Source organism: Motacilla alba, chromosome 2 (assembly GCF_015832195.1).
Source record: "Motacilla alba alba isolate MOTALB_02 chromosome 2, Motacilla_alba_V1.0_pri, whole genome shotgun sequence".
Lineage (NCBI taxonomy): Eukaryota > Metazoa > Chordata > Aves > Passeriformes > Motacillidae > Motacilla > Motacilla alba.
Window position 1 is genome coordinate 36,227,306 of NC_052017.1, and position 16,926 is coordinate 36,244,231.

A 16,926-nucleotide genomic window follows, 5' to 3' on the forward strand; every position below is an offset into this window, starting at 1 on the left:
CACAAGTTTATTCTGTTGACATTTTTAGCAGTTTTAATGTTCTGTGCAGTAGGTGGTGCAGTGTAGTCCATGTTTGATATGTTTCCTGGAAGCATTACTTACTTATTTTGTTACAGAACTCCCTGCAGACCACATGAGAACGTGGTCCCATTTTGCAAGGCACTATATAAACGCATTGTGAAAGAGTGTTTCTGCCCCAGGGAACTTACAGTTTTACCATTATATATTTAGAAATAATTGAAAGTATGATATTTTCTGTGTTAAACAAGGACAATGAAGTCAGAACTACATTTTTGTGAAGGTCTGTACTATGTCTTTAATTCTTCATTTTTTGTCTAGTTTAAAAAAGAGTGATTTCATGTATCACAACAGAAGTAAGGAAGACACTTTGGAGCAAAACTGATATTACTGTCCTCATACTGACATGGCTTTACACTTTCCACAGCAAAATTCTTACAACCTTTCTCTGGGGAAGAGAGTGCAGATCCTTGCTAGTACTGATGTCTCATCTGGAAGGCTTTTCAGAGCTGCTTTTAATCCTGTGCAAAAATTTGGAGGCTTTCCTGAGTCAAGATGCTGCATAGGCCAGCTGTGGTCCATGTCATGGAAAGCCCTCAGCCAAGGGCTAAGCTGCCACAAGGACATGAGGGAAGGTTCATCACTGGCTACAGCGATCAGAGCTTGGCATGATGGCCAAAGATGTCACTCATCCCAATTACTGGGCAAGCAGACAACCAAATGCATTCATCAAGTCCACTGCTCTTGCCGATCTTAAAATTATGAAAGATATTAGCAAATCTCTTTTTTCTTCTCTGGTGATGACAGTGGCCATTACAAGTGGCAACACTGTCAGTGTGATTTTCTACTCACTCTCTGGTGGAAGCTCCTCTATTTTTCTGGCCATGTTGGTAGCCATGGGAGTAATGGAGAAAGACCCCATCATATCTTCTGCTGTTCTGCACCAAAGGCCTCTGATGGTGCTAACTACTTTCATGACTGTCTCTGGAAATACTGTCCTCTTTATGTCCCAGTGTCTGTTTAAAGTAGCCTCTTATCTATGGAATGGAGAAACAAAACAGATAAATTTGAAAGTCATGGAGAAACTTTCCTGATAAGGCAGGAAGGTTGCCTTAGTTTTTGTTACTTACTGGAAGTGCCTTTTACATTGCCAAGGTACCCCAAATGGATCTATGTTGCAAACAGTTAAACCCCCTACATCCAAAGGTTCTGTCTAGTTGTAACTCCATGGTTCAGGAAGGATGTTGAAAAATTGCAGAGGAGTCAGAAGAAGCTTCTTAATATGGCTCAGGTTGTCATGTACATGACCTGTTGGAAAGGGCTGAGGGGTTTGGTTTTATTTATTCTGGTGGAGTGGTTGTGAAACAGAGATCCAGCTGAAGCCTACAGCTGCTTGAATGAAGTGATAAACATGGAGCTGTTCTTGGTACTGACAAATAATATGGCAAGGAGGAAGAGTTATACGTTGCCGTTTGGAAATGTCCATCTGAACATTACAAAAAAGCCTCAGTGAGTGCCATGGATATGTAATGTTTTCCCAAAGACCATGGGATCTTCATCCTTGGAGGTTTTCAAGGCAGGGAGGTAAATACGCAGCTGACCTGACCATGTGTTGGCAACAATCCCGCGCTGAAGGGGACATTGTACTAGGTGACATCCAGGTGCTTTCAGACAGCATTTGGGTGATCATTGAAATATAATTCTCCAGTTTTCAGCTGGATTTTTTTTGTTGTGGTGTTTTTTTTTTCCGTATATATTAATTTTTTCTCATTTTCAAATTGTTTACTCCTATAAAGTGACGGTACCATTTCTAGGTTTTCTCTTGTCCAGAACTGAATTAAATCCTCCTGAATATTCCTTACCTTTAAGACCTACCACACAGGTTAAACTCTATTTGTCTTGCAAACACTCTTTCTCATTTTCCCCTTTCCACATGGGAAAAACTTGTTTCCAATTGCTGATGAAAGCCTACTTTGAGCATGAAAGTGGTTGAAGAAAAATCTTCTCTCTAGAGGGCTCTCAGGGTAGAAAGCTCACTAGAAGGATATTGGAGGATGCTTTTTGCTGACAAGTTTTTTGTAGTGCTGTATCGTAAAACTGGAGAAATGGTGTATTTCCACAGTAAAAACTGTAGGTTCAGCTAGGCCTAAATCTACAGCAGAAATAATTTAGAAGGCCTGGTAGAACTGTTTTTGTAAAACCAGCCGGAAAGGCCTAGCAAGCATGGCTCTTATGAGTATCTGGAACTTATTCTTCTCTATGCTTTTTTTTTTTAATAGCCTTACTAATTGAGAGAATTTCAGTTTTGTTTAGTATGTGTGCTTACAATTATGATAATCCTCTAGTGCACAGAAAACTTAATGTTTTTAAAGGTAGAAGGGCTGTAGGTAGAAGCAGGATAGCCAAGACCTTGATGCCAGTCCTATTCTTGGTCAATCAAGATTAGCTATAATGGCTTTTCATATGACTGCTGATATTGTTATAATTAGATGCGCTAAAATAATAGAGGAAAGAAGGTAAATAATTTAAGCAGATTTTGAAATTATATTGTTTAATTGAAAAATCAAATCAGGGAAGAGTTTAGTCATAATTTGGTGTATTTACTTAGATGTATATATTTAGGTTTTTTTTCCTGTAAGATAGGTAGTTTGCATTTACATTACTGTTAATGTGAGAAGTTTACCTAATTTAATCAAAAGGCTTTTGGTGTTTATTCACCACTCGCAGTCATGAAAATGTACTGATATTTTCACAAACAAAAGAATTGACGCATATTTTTTCAGTAAGACCTTCTTTCTCACTATTGTGCAGGAAATAGAGACATGCAGAATTTCTCTTTGGATACTGCCCATTTTAAACTCATTCTTGCATTACAGAAGAAGAAGTAGAACAGGTTTTTTAGGAGCTAACAGTTCAAAACAAGAAATTTACCTCTATCTCTTCAAATATATACATATATAAATAATAAACACTCATGAATATATACACATACATGTAAATAATGTAAATAATTATATCAATAATGTATGTAGAAAGTAAGTGAAAATCTTCCAATCTCATTTTTTTCTTACTTTTTTTTGTCAGATAACTTATTAAAAAGAAATCTTTAGTTATACACAGAGTATGAATCTAACTCTGATATTGATGGTCTTGTACCAAATGAAATGAAGATTACATTAATATGGAAGGGAACAGAATACTCTATGCCTTACCTATCCCATCTTCCCTGATAAAACTGTATCTGCTACTGAAATATTATTTAATTTTTATTTGTTTGTGGCCTAGGACCCCTGCTTAATAGATCAAAACTGTCCCAGAGAATTTTCACTTCTAATTTGAGAAAAAAGAGAAATTTCAAAGGTGAAGAGTAGGGAAGAAGGAAAAACATTGAGGACAATAAAATTCATAGGAAGTGTATGAAAAATTTTTCATTGTTTCTGAAGGATCTTAGAGGGTTTATACAATCTGTTCTTCCTACACACAAGTGACACCATCTTAAATTATTGCAGCTGTGCTCAAGTACAGCTTTATACTAATACAAAATTGTTTAGCTCTGAGAAATATAATTTTCCTAAGATATGTCTTCTTTGGATAAAAACATTTGCACTTAACATATCTGGTTGGCTTGATTTTCAATAAAATAAAATTGTCACAGACTGGTTAAGCCAAAATCTGAGTTTTTGATCTATGGCAGTAATCTAAAAGCTGCATTACATGAACTGGCACTAGGCTCAATCCTCTGCTTCCTGATACTTGTGCAGGTCTACTCTAACAAGTAATTCAACACATAAAAGCAAACTGTGAAAAAAAAAACACTAAAGAACCAGTCTAAAGGGCTTTTGCTTTGCTAGTAATTTCTCAGAAGGCAAGATTTTTTTCCTCTTTCCATTTTGCAAAGCAGTTACTCACTCAGCTCGTGCAAATCTCATACAGACATTGAAAGCATAGCTTGGCCTTTATGCAGAAGATGTGTAGCAAGATACCAGGCAAGATATTTTATCTGAATTCCAAGGTGGTAAATTTTGTACACTTGTTCACGTATGAAGATTTTGGCTTGTATGTAGTCAATTAATGCTCAGTTTAGATTATTTTCTAAACAAATACTTATAGAAAACTATACAAACTAAGGAACTATCAGTCTTAACAGAAGCAATTCTGACAAACAATTATTTTCATTTTAGCACTGACAATTATGTAAATGTGTCTGGAACAGCAATGGGCACCTTAATTATGACACCTAATTATACCAATTTATTTATACACCTCCTTGAACAACAACATTTTATTTATAACTCTCCCACTCATTCAAAGACAAGAAAAAATAAAGTGGAATTTCATAGATGGTTGCTTTATCATTGAAACATAAACACAACTTGAACTATTTGAACTTGAACCTTCACCTATATAGCATGTCCACATTGTGCTACTTTCTTTTTGTTTTCCATCTTTCAAAGAAAGATAACTTTTTATATCTCAGTGTGTAAGAGAAACACTCTTCCATTCCTGGTAGAAATCTTTCAAATATGCACCATTTTTGGAAAATGCAACCCAAAATTACGTATTTTCACTTATTTTTAAAATTTTTCACAATCTTCTTGCTGAAAGTTACAGAATCATGAACACTTTAGGTTGGAAAAGATCTTTAAGATCACCAAGTCTAACCATAAAGCTAACACCACTGAGTCCACCACTAAACCATGTCCCTAAGTGCTAATTTACATATCTTTTAAATGTGTCTAGGGATGGTAACACCACCGCTTACTTCCCTGGAAAACCTGTTCATATGATGGACAACCCTTTCAGTGACGAAATTTTTCCTAATATCAAATCTAAACTTCCTCTGGTGCAACTTGAGGTCTTTTATTCTTCTTGGAAAAAGAGACCAGCCTCCCCTACACCCACCTTTCAGGCAGCTGTAGAGAGCAATAAGGTGTCCCCTGAGCCTCCTTTTCTTCAGTCTGACCACGCCCAGCTTCCTCAGCTGCTCCTCACGGGACTTGTGTTCCAGACCCTTTACCAGCTCCATTGCCATTCCCCGGCCATGCTCCAGCATCTCAATGTCTATCCTGTCTTTCCACACTACTTTTGATACAGGCCAGGATTCCAGTGGTCTTCTTGGCCACGTGGGCACACACTAGCTCATGTTCAGCCACTGCTGACCAGCACCTCCAGGTCCTTTTCTGCTGGGCAGTTTTCCAGGCACTCTGTCCTCTCAGTGGCACTCCCTGGGGTTGTTTTGGCTGAAGTGCAAGATCTGGCATTTTGACTTGTTGAACCTCAGCCCATCAGCCCAGCCCTCAGCTCACCAACCCAGCCTGTCCAGATCCCTCTGCAGAGGCTTCTCATCCTCCAGCAGATCAACACTCCTTCTGGGTGTGTACTCCATCCCCCATCCAGATCAGGGATAAAGTTACAAAAGGGGACTGGCCCCGCCACTGAGCTCTGGCAGACACCACTTGTGACCAGCTGTCAGCTGGGGGTAACTCCACTCACCACCGACCCTCTGGGCCTGGCCACCCAGGCAGTCCTTCACGCAGTGAAGGATATATTTGTCCAAGCCTGGAGCAGCCAGTTTCTCCAGGAGAATGTTGAGGGAAGCAACGGCAAGGGCTTTACTGAAGTCGAGGTAGACAATGCTCACAGCCTTTCTCTAATCTGGTAAATGGATCACCATACCATAGAAGGAGTGTTCCACATTATGCATGAAACCAAGAGTTATAAAGTTATTTTATGAAGTGTAAGATCCTAATTCTCTGCTCGAAAAAATGTTGCAATCTTCCTTCTGGATTATTATAATTTTTCCTTTCCAAGAAAATAACATTTTTTTATAGACAAGCAGGACAATTCCATGTAAATTAGCATGACCAGAGTCCTTGCTTAGGACTGGGTTTATGCAGTTAATAAATATAGAAATACTGAATCAATGGGAGCATCTCAGCTTTCCAGCTAGGCTGTACTTCCTGCATTACAGAAAGCATGTGTATGTCTCTGAGTCTTTCCATCACTGAATTATCTGAATGGCCTTGGGGTCGAGCACAGAGAGCTACTTGAACAGAGATGTTGCTGGGGAGGAACACCTATAAGTGGATATGCTCTATTGTGTTGTGGTTTTGGTTTTTTTTTCCTCTGCTGCAGTCAGAGAAACAGGATTCTATAATTGTTTTTTAAAAATCATAGAATCATAGAATATCCTGAGGTAGAAGGCACTCACAAGTATCAAGTTCAACTCCCTGTTTCAAATTACAGAGACTGCTCTGATGGATATACCTGATGTCAGTTTCTCTCCCAGAGGGCAGAGCCCTAGGCACTGGGTAGCGCTTGGCTAACAAGGCAGCACTATTATGTAATTCCCACGACATGTTCTAAAGAGGTTGTTGACCTTCCCTGTTACCTTATTATTCCCATTTAATTTCTTTGAAACTTTTATTGTCCAAGATCAGTAACTGCGATTGAGTCCTTAGATTAATTTCCTCACTGTTTTCTATCCAAGGAAGCAGTGATAATTATGTGGATTGTTTAGGTTTGGGGTCTTGGAGGGGAGGGATTTGTTTGTTCTTTAAAACTGGTTTAACATGTGATGTGACTTTGGATAATACAATTTCTACTTTTTTTTTTTCTTTTTCTTTTTTTTTTTTTTTTGTTAAAAATACCCTAATTTGTGTGTCACAGAAAAAAATCCTGAAATACAGATCTTCCATTTGCGGGTATTTGTTGTGCTCTAATCTCACTTGTTTTTATTTCCTGACAATGCACTCAGTGTATCTTTATAACCCTCTTTCAAGTTATTCTGCAAGATGTTCCAGCCATGTTGTAATTTAAAAATTATAGTTCAGGGTGCTGCCATTATCCCTAAGATTCCTAGTATAGAATGAGTCACACAGCCAAAGATTTATATTTTACCAATCATGACTGGCACAACTCTTTCTAAAATTTCAGCTGTACATTTAATATGACTGATAGCTTCTGGTCCCCAAACTTGATGTATTTCTTCCTTTACATGCAATTAAAGTTATATTTTCAGGCACAAGAGTTCAAAATTACTTCACCAGCAAGTGAGATCACTAAAGCTGGATAAAATAGAGATGACAAAATTGTACTAGGAGGAACCAGAGGGAATTAAACAGATTAAGGATGTGGAACAAGATGAGAACAAATTTGACAAAGCTTGATAATGACAGAAACTTTCTGCTTTTTTCACCCTTCTACTCATCCTCTCTCATTTCTCTCATCCTTTTTTCAATAAAACAAACCATACACATTTCATAGGTGCTGCTTGAGAAGCTCAGGACATAATTTCACTTCATACTTGTGATTTTAACATTTATGGGAGATTAGGATTCAGCAAAAAACCACTGTGTCCTAACTTAAGATCTGAGTTCAGATCAGAGCCTGAAACTTAGAAACCAGCACAGTTTGAAGGGGAACATCAAAGTCAAGAGACCTTGAAGTCAGGTAAGTTTTGATCTAAACCTTTAATATGAAGAATGCAGGAATGGACAGTAAATGAGTACTTAAAAACTACAGGAAGCAGTACTATTCTAAGAGGACTAGTAGCTGGATCATGGTTCATTTTCATAAGAAATATGTACAGTATATTCATGAGTGTCCTCAGTGGGGCTGATTCTAAGACAGAAGCACATGGTTGATACCTTCCCTTTTGGCAGATTTGTTTTCAAATTGGTATCAGTAATTTGGTTCCATGGAAGGAATAATGTCTAGGTAAATAATGGAGCTGAGACTGAGAGTGCTGAGTTTGGAGCCCTAGAACAACAGAATATTTCTGATGACTCTCAGCTGGATGGTGGTATTTTTCCACATAAGTGCTGTAAAGATACATGAAAGAATTGCAGAGCCTTTCAAAGCTCTAAACAACTTGCTTTCTGCATGTCATTAAGGGTGCTGGGGATATCTACCATGCATCTGTTCACAGGTATGCACAGGCTTCCCTGAGAAAGCTTTATATCCTATAGCCTGTGACTCTGTAGTCTTGAAGTCACAGCAGTGTGAGCTTCAGCTTCCAAGACCTGTCAGTCTTCTGCTGGGCCTGTGCTGCCTGCTATAACACCTGAACTGCTTTGGTACATGAGCTAGTTGAAGGATGCCCACATAAGATGCAATTCCATGCACCTGGATGGCAGTGAGCATCCTTCACTTTGTAGCTGTAGTGCAGATCATGGCACAAAACCCCCCATATGGGTACAGGGTAACATTCATAAGTAGAACTAAACCATCTGCCTACAAGTTTGCACTGATTCTTTCCAGTGAACAGAAGCACTATCACATCTGCCTTGTGAGACCGCTTGTAGCTGCTCAATGGCTGCTCAGTTCATAAATCCATAAAACTGCTTGTCCCAGTCCTTGCACAGCAGAGATATAGAAACAGGAAGGAATGCTGGTGACAAGGTAGTCTGGATGTGTTGACTCTTATTTGCTCAGAACCACTGTGATTTCCTGCATTCTACCAGAACAGTAGTTTTTGAGTTTTGCAACAGAGCATGTATATTTTGTTGTTTCTATGTTTACACCATCAAGAAGTTGTTATGTTAAACATTGCTTATAATTTAAGTAGGGCCAGCTTGGAGGGAGACATATGAAAGAGTCAAACAACTTCTTATTATTAGTGGAACCAGAAGAAAATATTTTAAATGTTCAGTTCACTCAGAGAGCCCCACTGGTGTCTAACAACAGCATGCATTAAAACCATGATGACTACATCCTGTAATTTTTTGGTACAGCACTCAAATTATCAGAACTGTCATTAGTTGGGGGTTAGAATGGACACACTTCCAAGAAAAACTGAGTGTCCAAGTCCCTTTAAGTAGCTTTGGAAATTTCAGTCATGCAGTCAAGCCTTATATCTTTTGAGTCACTGACATATGTATTACTCACTTCACTGATCTGAAGAGGAAAAGACAAATAAAAACAAAAGCAGCACCTCCAGTTAAGGAATTTCTTCAACAAGGAATTTTAAATGTGCACTCATTTGGCAGCAGCCTTATTGTAAGATGATTATACAGCGTATGAATGTTTATTGCCTGACTTTAAGATGCAGAATGTAAGATTAACAATTATAGGAGTGGGGTTTTTTTTCTGCAAATGCTGTATTTCTGCTATTGTGTTTGCAGAATACAGCTAGATAATAATTGATTCTGTGACAGGGATTGGCTAATTTGCCAACAGTATAGTATAAAACACATTTATACAGTCAATTACACCCAAGTGCATGGCCTATTTGCTTTATAATTTCATAAACTTGCCAGCAATTTAAATAAAAAAGTTCCATTAAATTATCATATCATGTGATAGAATGATATTGCCAAGTATATTAAACCATGTGTGTTCAGCCAGAATTAATTAAATAGTATTACTTTTTCCTTATTAACACATTGAACCTATCCTTCCTACTCAGTACTAGAAATAGAAGCCTATTAGTGAACAAAGTAAACTTAAGGGCAAAGTTTAAACATTTTCCTGAGGGTGCTTCATTAAAATTCCTCGTTCTTTTGTTTAAACATTTGCTTATGCTAAATGTACTTGTATTGTGAAAATATTTTATGTTCTTAGATATGAATACTGGAGAAGTTTAAAGCTAATACTTAATAATAATATTCAGACATTCAGGTCAGATCTGATCTTACTTTTCTTCTCCAACTTCATTCTAAACTTCATTCCCTACTTATCCTTTGTCATGTTTTCATAGCCTTATGAGGTAAAAAGTAATATTAATGGTTCAGCATGACCATTATCAAAAATCTCCTCATCTCCCCCTGCCAAACAGTGGACTAAATAAGAAATACCTGTTTTATACGAAATATATTAACATGATGGCTCAGGAGAGCTTCCTATTTGAAGAAGGTGACAATGAACAGTGAGAATTATTTCCATATAATTTTGATACAAATTGACCTGCTGAGTTCTAAAACAAAAATTTCTCAATAATCTGCCCTATGTACATGCAAACATGCCTTCTCTCCCTCTCTCCCTGTCTCTCTCTTTCTCTCTCTCTCTCTCTCTCATATCAGGTGTTGTAATATCAGGCACTGTCTGAGATCTCTTGGTTTTAAAACACAGGGGATCCTTTCAGGGAAAGCTTTATCATCTTATTTTAAAAAGACTTTTAGAGAACCCCAAATTTAAAAAGTGCAGCTTTGTAATTACTGGCATGTATTTAGTCTAATAAGATAGTGTGTTTGAAAGTGGATAAGCATATCTTTAACAGCAGTCTACCAGGAATCAGCAGAAATAATTACTGTCAAGATTTAATTATGTCAGACAAGAGTATCTGTCCTGAATAACAGTGTCGACAGTAGAAGCTGGCATTGCTATATGTTCAAGCCAGCTCTCTGTATACTTGTGTTAAACAAAGTCTTAGCTATTCTGCTGTGACTGACTTCAAATTAATGTAATTGAACATATCAAAACAATGGAAAAATTATGGATGATAAAAAAAAAGAGAGGAATAGGAATAAAAAGAAACTTGGCCAGCTTGGGTTGGCCTTTCTCTTACGTGCAAGACATTGATCAGAAACATCTCAGCATGTTAATGTGGGAGCAATGTGGTATGACTGTATAAAAGAGATCAGAGGTTTATGTGTAAGAGTCTCTACCTTCTCTTAAGAGGAGCTTCGGAAATTATGCAAAATTATTTTAACTGGGATGTTGTTATTTTCTGATTTTTTAAGGCAGGCTTTCATTAGAATGTCTCCAAACTATGCAGAGTACTGTAGCTTGTGTTGCAGCCGAACCAAAATACAAAGTTTTTGATTAATCAAGCAAGTGGTGTTATTGAGCAAAGCAAATCTGTAATCTGAGTAAATATTACACAGTATTATTAAACAAGCTTAAAAAAGAAAGAAAAAAGAATTGTACTAGACTTAATTAAGGCTTCAAGTAAAGCTTGCTTTTATTGGCAATTTTTTGTTGCAGCAAGAAAACTAAAAATTAAGAGGATGGTTGGCAGCAATATTGATATGCTAATGGATAAACATGCTAATTTAGAAAAAAACTAATCAGCAAAGACATTACTAATGGAAATGTACTGGAAAATGGCTAATGCTGTATGCAGACCTGGTATCTCCCAAATTAAGAAGAACTCATTTTGTGTTTATAATTGTAACTTGGAAGCTAAACCTTGATCTTCTCTCTGCTTTGCCTTGGTTAATATTCAAAGATATTTCAGATGACCTGTCCTGGTACCATGACACCTGTTCAGCTTCTCTGTAATTATGCTGCTAAAATTACATGTTCTGTTTATTGAAAGGAGAGCCAAAAGTCTTATATTTTTTTCTATCTAATTTACCAGACACTTTCTCTAGACAAAGAGACCCTTCAAATTAAAAACTATCTGTCAGTCTGGTCTTCTGACTGAGGTGTTGCAGAACATCTCTGAGTATCAGTATTAGATGTTCACTGTCTCAAGAACTGAAAGAATAATGCTACATTTAGGCACTATGGTAGGACTTCAAGAGCACTTAGTGTTGGCTCTGCTTTTTTTTTGCACCATGATCAATAGCTTTACTTGCAGCTGAGTTAAACTAGTTCTGAGTCTTTTCTCTCATTCCACTATCATTTGTGTGACTTTTCATCTTTTTTTTCCCCCAAAGATGGCTGTTCCAAATACTTTTTTAGAGGGTACACACTCTCTTTCTGATTTTAGTCTGTATTTTGAGTGTACAGCTGTAAAACAGGTTATTTTATCAACAGCTCATGTTATCAAAGATTTCTGAGGTGTTTTTAAATCTAATAACCTTTTCTGGCTGGAAACTGTCATTCGAAGATATCAATTAAGGAATTAAATAACAAACATTGCTTTGAAACAGTTTTCAGAATTTTCCGGTGTTCTGGGGAGGTGTGGAGGACAAAACTTCAGTGCTTAGAGTTGTATGGTCTGTGAGGTTGAAATTGATTGAAGGCTGGAAATGGTTCAGTTTAGTGGGGAGGTGGAGTTTGAAGATCTGGGTTACATGAACTCAAGATCCAATGGAACATATGCATATGCACTTCTCAAATCACTTTGGACTGCTTTCATGTAGTTCTCATGTATTTTTCTAGTATCCTATACATTTGAAAGAAACAGAAACAGTGGGATAAACTGGGATGAAGAGATAATAGATAAGATGTTTCAAATGGCACAGATACACATAAATTTACTCGGATTAATACCTTCTTTTAAAGCAAATTTATTTTGTTTTCAGAGTGTTGTTCAATTAAGATCATAGAGAACAGGTTCTTAAATTGAAAACCACTTCTCTTAAGGTGATATGGAAGTATTGCGTAGAGAAAAATAATTTCAAGTCATTTAAATCAGTCAGTCTGCCTCATAACCTAAAGCAAGATCACAAGATCTATTGACACTGGAAAATTGCTCAGGTCTAATGTTTATAGAATACACTTAGGAAGATCTAAATCCCCAAGAATTTTGTAAGTGAAAAGACTTCTAAAAGAACTTAATGTCCTAGTAATTGCCAGGATTCCATGTTTTATGTCCTGACAAATAAAAAAATCAATAAGTGTCACTTCCCTGGCTCTGATTGAATGCATAGTAAATAGTCTTTTTTTCTTTTTTTTCTTTTTTTTTTTTTTTAAGAATAACTGAAAATACCTATGAAATTAATCTTTTTGTCAGATTGGCACAGGACTAAATAAAACTGAGTTCTACAAGACTATGGTAATGAGGGAGATTTACTCAATCCTTTATGATTAACCTAAAAAAAGGAATACTTTAGCCTAAGAACAAATGGGTCATTCACTTTGGAATCAGACATGGCATTTGAAGAGAGAATGATAATTTTAGGACCATTTTAATTAGACAGTACTTGAGGCTAAATGTTAAAGTTTACATAGCTTAGACTGTTAACTGAAAATAAAAAATTACTATTGAGTGCACAAAAATTTTTTCCCCTACAGATCAAAGCACAAAACATAACAAAATCATTCACTGGTGCCTTGACATTTGGAAATTTCACTTTTTTTCCCGCTTATTTACCAATGAAAATAAATTGGAGAAGAAATAAACACCAAGAAATTTCTTTTCAATAAATAAATTGCATTAAAAAGCAAGAAAAGTAGTAAGGGTTATTGTTATTGCCAATAAAATTTTAAATTAAAAAAATACTACCATTATGGTGGAACTAGAATACCCTTGTATGATGCAATGAATATACTCCATCATCCCCAGATGAATGATAGTATTCAGAATGGACCATCTTCCTGAGGTTACATGTTTCTAACTCACACAACTGAAACTTTATTGATAAATGCACTCACACCCATATGATATGTTAAATGTGTGGGATAAATTGCTCATTTCATATGTTGTGCTTATTTCTTTCATCACAAAATTGATTTAGTTTGTTTCATTCAGGATATTCCAACAAAGATTTTTAAACAGAAGATAAATCAGATTTGTTTCTGGTAAATAATTATCAGCAAATAATAGGTAACAAGCTCATACTGGGGCATGGAGGTGCAACATTATGTGCATTTGGAGATTGTAATCTGAAATAGCTCTGTTATTCCTAGGAAGTAAAGGCACCTTAGTAGCTGGAGTAAATTAGGTGAACTCCTGAAGCCCAACTTCTGGTTTCATGCAGGAACAATCTGTATCATAAGATCTCAGGTTATTCCATGGCTCAAAAAAAAAAAAAATTCAGACTGGAAAAAAATATACTGCCCTGTTTCTGGCTGGGACAGGGTAGCTAGCTGGTAAAGTGCTGTGTTTTAGATTTACTATAAGAATAATGTTGATAATGCATTGACGTTTAGTTGTAGCTAACTAGTTCTTAGCATAAGTCAAGGATCTTCTGTTTTTCCACGTTTTCCCAGCGTGGAGGTGAACAAGAAATCAGGACAGCTTACTCAAACTGGCCAAAGGGATAGTCAGTGCCATAGAATGTCATGTCCAGTATATAAATTGGGAGATGTTGGCCAAAAGGCACAGATCATTGCTCAGACACAGACTGGGCATCCATCAGCAGGGGGTGAGTAATTGTAGTGGACATCAGTCTTGGATTTTTCTTCTTCTTTTTCTTCTCTGTCCTTTTCATTATTACTATTTTTACTGATATTATTAGTATCATTATTATTGATATATTGTATTTTGTTCCAACTCTATTTATCTTAACCCACAAGGTTTAGTTTTTCCAGATTTTTCTCCCCACCAGGAAGCTGATGGGAGTTGGACAGGGAGAAATGGGTCAGGGGGAGAATGGGAGAGCTCTATTGGCAAGTGTGAGGCCAATATGTCAAGATCAAAAATTATCCTCCTCTGTTCTGCACTTCTGATATTACTTCTGGAATATTATGTCTGTTTCCTTCAGCATAAGAAAGGTGTTGATTTGCTGAAGTAAGATTGAGTTGGCTATAGTACATGATGAATGAGGAAAGTATGAAAACCCAGGTTTGTTCAGGGTTGAGAAGGTTTAGGAGGAATCTTACTGCTTTCTAACTAGCTGCTGGGAGTTGTAGAGAGTACAGAACCAGTCTCTTTCACACAATTTTTGGACAAAAGATAACACACAGGACTTGGAAAGGTGGAAATTCTGACCCAAAAATTTAAACTTTTTCTGACTGAAAGTGGCCGGTCACTGGGTTAGGTTTCTCAGAAAGATTTGGGATCTCCATTTTTTGAGATTTTAAAAACTTGACTGGAAGAAAACCCATTACCAATCTGATCTAAATGGCCCTGCCCCAAGTAGGGTGTTGGACCCCCAAAAAAATCTTTAAAATCTTCATTAATTTATAGTTCCGTGAGTTTTGGTAAGTGGGGAACATTCAGAACACCTGCTTCAAAAGTCTGTTCCTGTTTTGAAGTGAAATGTTACTGTACTGTAATACTGAAAGGTTACTGATTCATGTAATATTTTTCTAGTGAGTTACTCTTGAATTATTCTAACATTATGGTGTTATGATACTATAGTGTATTCCCTAAATTACCTAAATTATTGCTTTTTTTGTGTTACTGCAGGTCAGTTGATTCAGTACTATATGTTCTGTAATGGGCATTGCACTTGGCAATACTGGGTGTATATAAATATTAAAGTTTCTTGATGTAATTTGACTTAGTTCTACAAAGCTCATTTTGCAAGATAGCATCCATATGTCACCTACATCTGATAGCCAATGGTCACTTTTCACTTTAAAAGTTCAAGTATGTGTATAGAAACAGAGTGCTCATCCAAAGTACGAATCTCATCAGCAATATAAGTTCAGAATTATTGCTTAAGTCCACTTCCAGCAAGTTTTTTTTTGGTAGTATAAAAGATAGGATGGAAGCATGAATGGAACCAAATGATTGACAAAGGATTGTTCAACCCAGCTGGAAATAATGAGCCTTAGTTTATTTAAAAGTGGTTATAAACAACTAAATATGAGGCCCAGAAATTCATGCTAATCTCTCTGTTGTATTCTGAAGATAGAGAACAATTTATTGTACACAGAGGGGGTTTATTTTCATTGCTGGTGTCAATGCATTCTGCCTTTGGCTTTAAATAAGCTAAAGAGATCAAACCCAAGATGTGTGGTGCCATTGGAGGGAAGGGATGCCATCCAGAGGGACCTTGACAGTCTTGAGAGGAAGGCCTATGTGAACCTCATGATGTTCAACAATGCCAAGTGCAAGGTCCTGCACGTGAGTCAGGGCGATCTCAGGCACAGAGATGGAAAGGATCCAGAGAGACCTTAGAGCAGTACCTAAAGGAGACCTACAAAAGATCTGAGACAGACTTCTTGCGACAGCATGAGAATGGAAAGAGGGAGAATGGAAACACAAAGAGGGTAGGGTTAGGTTAGATATTAGGAAGAAATAATTTACTGTGAGGATGTTAAGGCAATGGAGCAGTTTGTCCAGACAAGTTGTGAAAGCTGCACCACAGGAAGGCCAGGCTGGATGTGGTTTTAGCAACCTGTTCTAGTGGAAGATGCCCCTGTGTCCATGTTAGGAGGTTTGAGCTCGGTGATCTTTAAGGTCCCTTCCAACTTAGCATTGCTTCTTCCTATTTCTATTTTCCTGTAGAAATATAAGGGTCACTCTTTTGCAGCAGGTTGATGAACCCCATGATCTATTGTGGACCCTTTTGGACTTATTTTTTATTATTTCTAGTGAAATACCTTCTTGTCTTTATCTCTTTCTTTCTGAGAATAATATTGCACTGAATAATGAGTTACATTCTGCCATTTAAAATGATATTAAGTATAGTTGTCGCTCCCCAAAATTCTAATTCTATAGGTATTTAAACAAAAGAAATACTCTAGACCTTTTTGAGGGATAATTTTTCAGGAAGGTGAGGCATACATTACTGAAGCATGAGAAATACAAATAGCTTTAAGATATTTATGCTTTTTACAGGCATTCTAACCTTTTTAGAAAATGGCTATAATTTGAAGATATAATGTGAAGGGAGTGTTCTTAATGTTACATTAATTACAAGGGCTCACTTTCATTCCCTCTTTGCAGACATTTTTGTATTTTTATATGAAAAGATGCATATAATATTGTGGCAATAATGAGCTTAATGTAACTGGAAGCTATCAGATAAGATTGTATCAAAATTTCAAATACAAGTAGCACTGGCTATTGTATCTCTGAATGTCTCTCTTCATATCTCACATAGTGAAAACTTTTTTTTTGCCACTAAGTGGCACTGTATTATTGTTAGTTGGTTGTTCAGATGATATTAAAAAACCTTTGGGCCAAATTTATTCTCCATACAGTCTTATTAAGTCAATGGAATACATGTGAAGTGAATTTGGCCCACAGTTTTAACAGCACCTAATTCCAAATAATTGCTGTACATTTCCATTGTGGAGGCCCAGAAGTAAAATAAAAATCAGTTTGTGTTTAATCTTGCAAAGAGCTGACCCTTTCATTTGGTGTTTAACTGTTTCATTATAATTTTTTTCTACTGAATT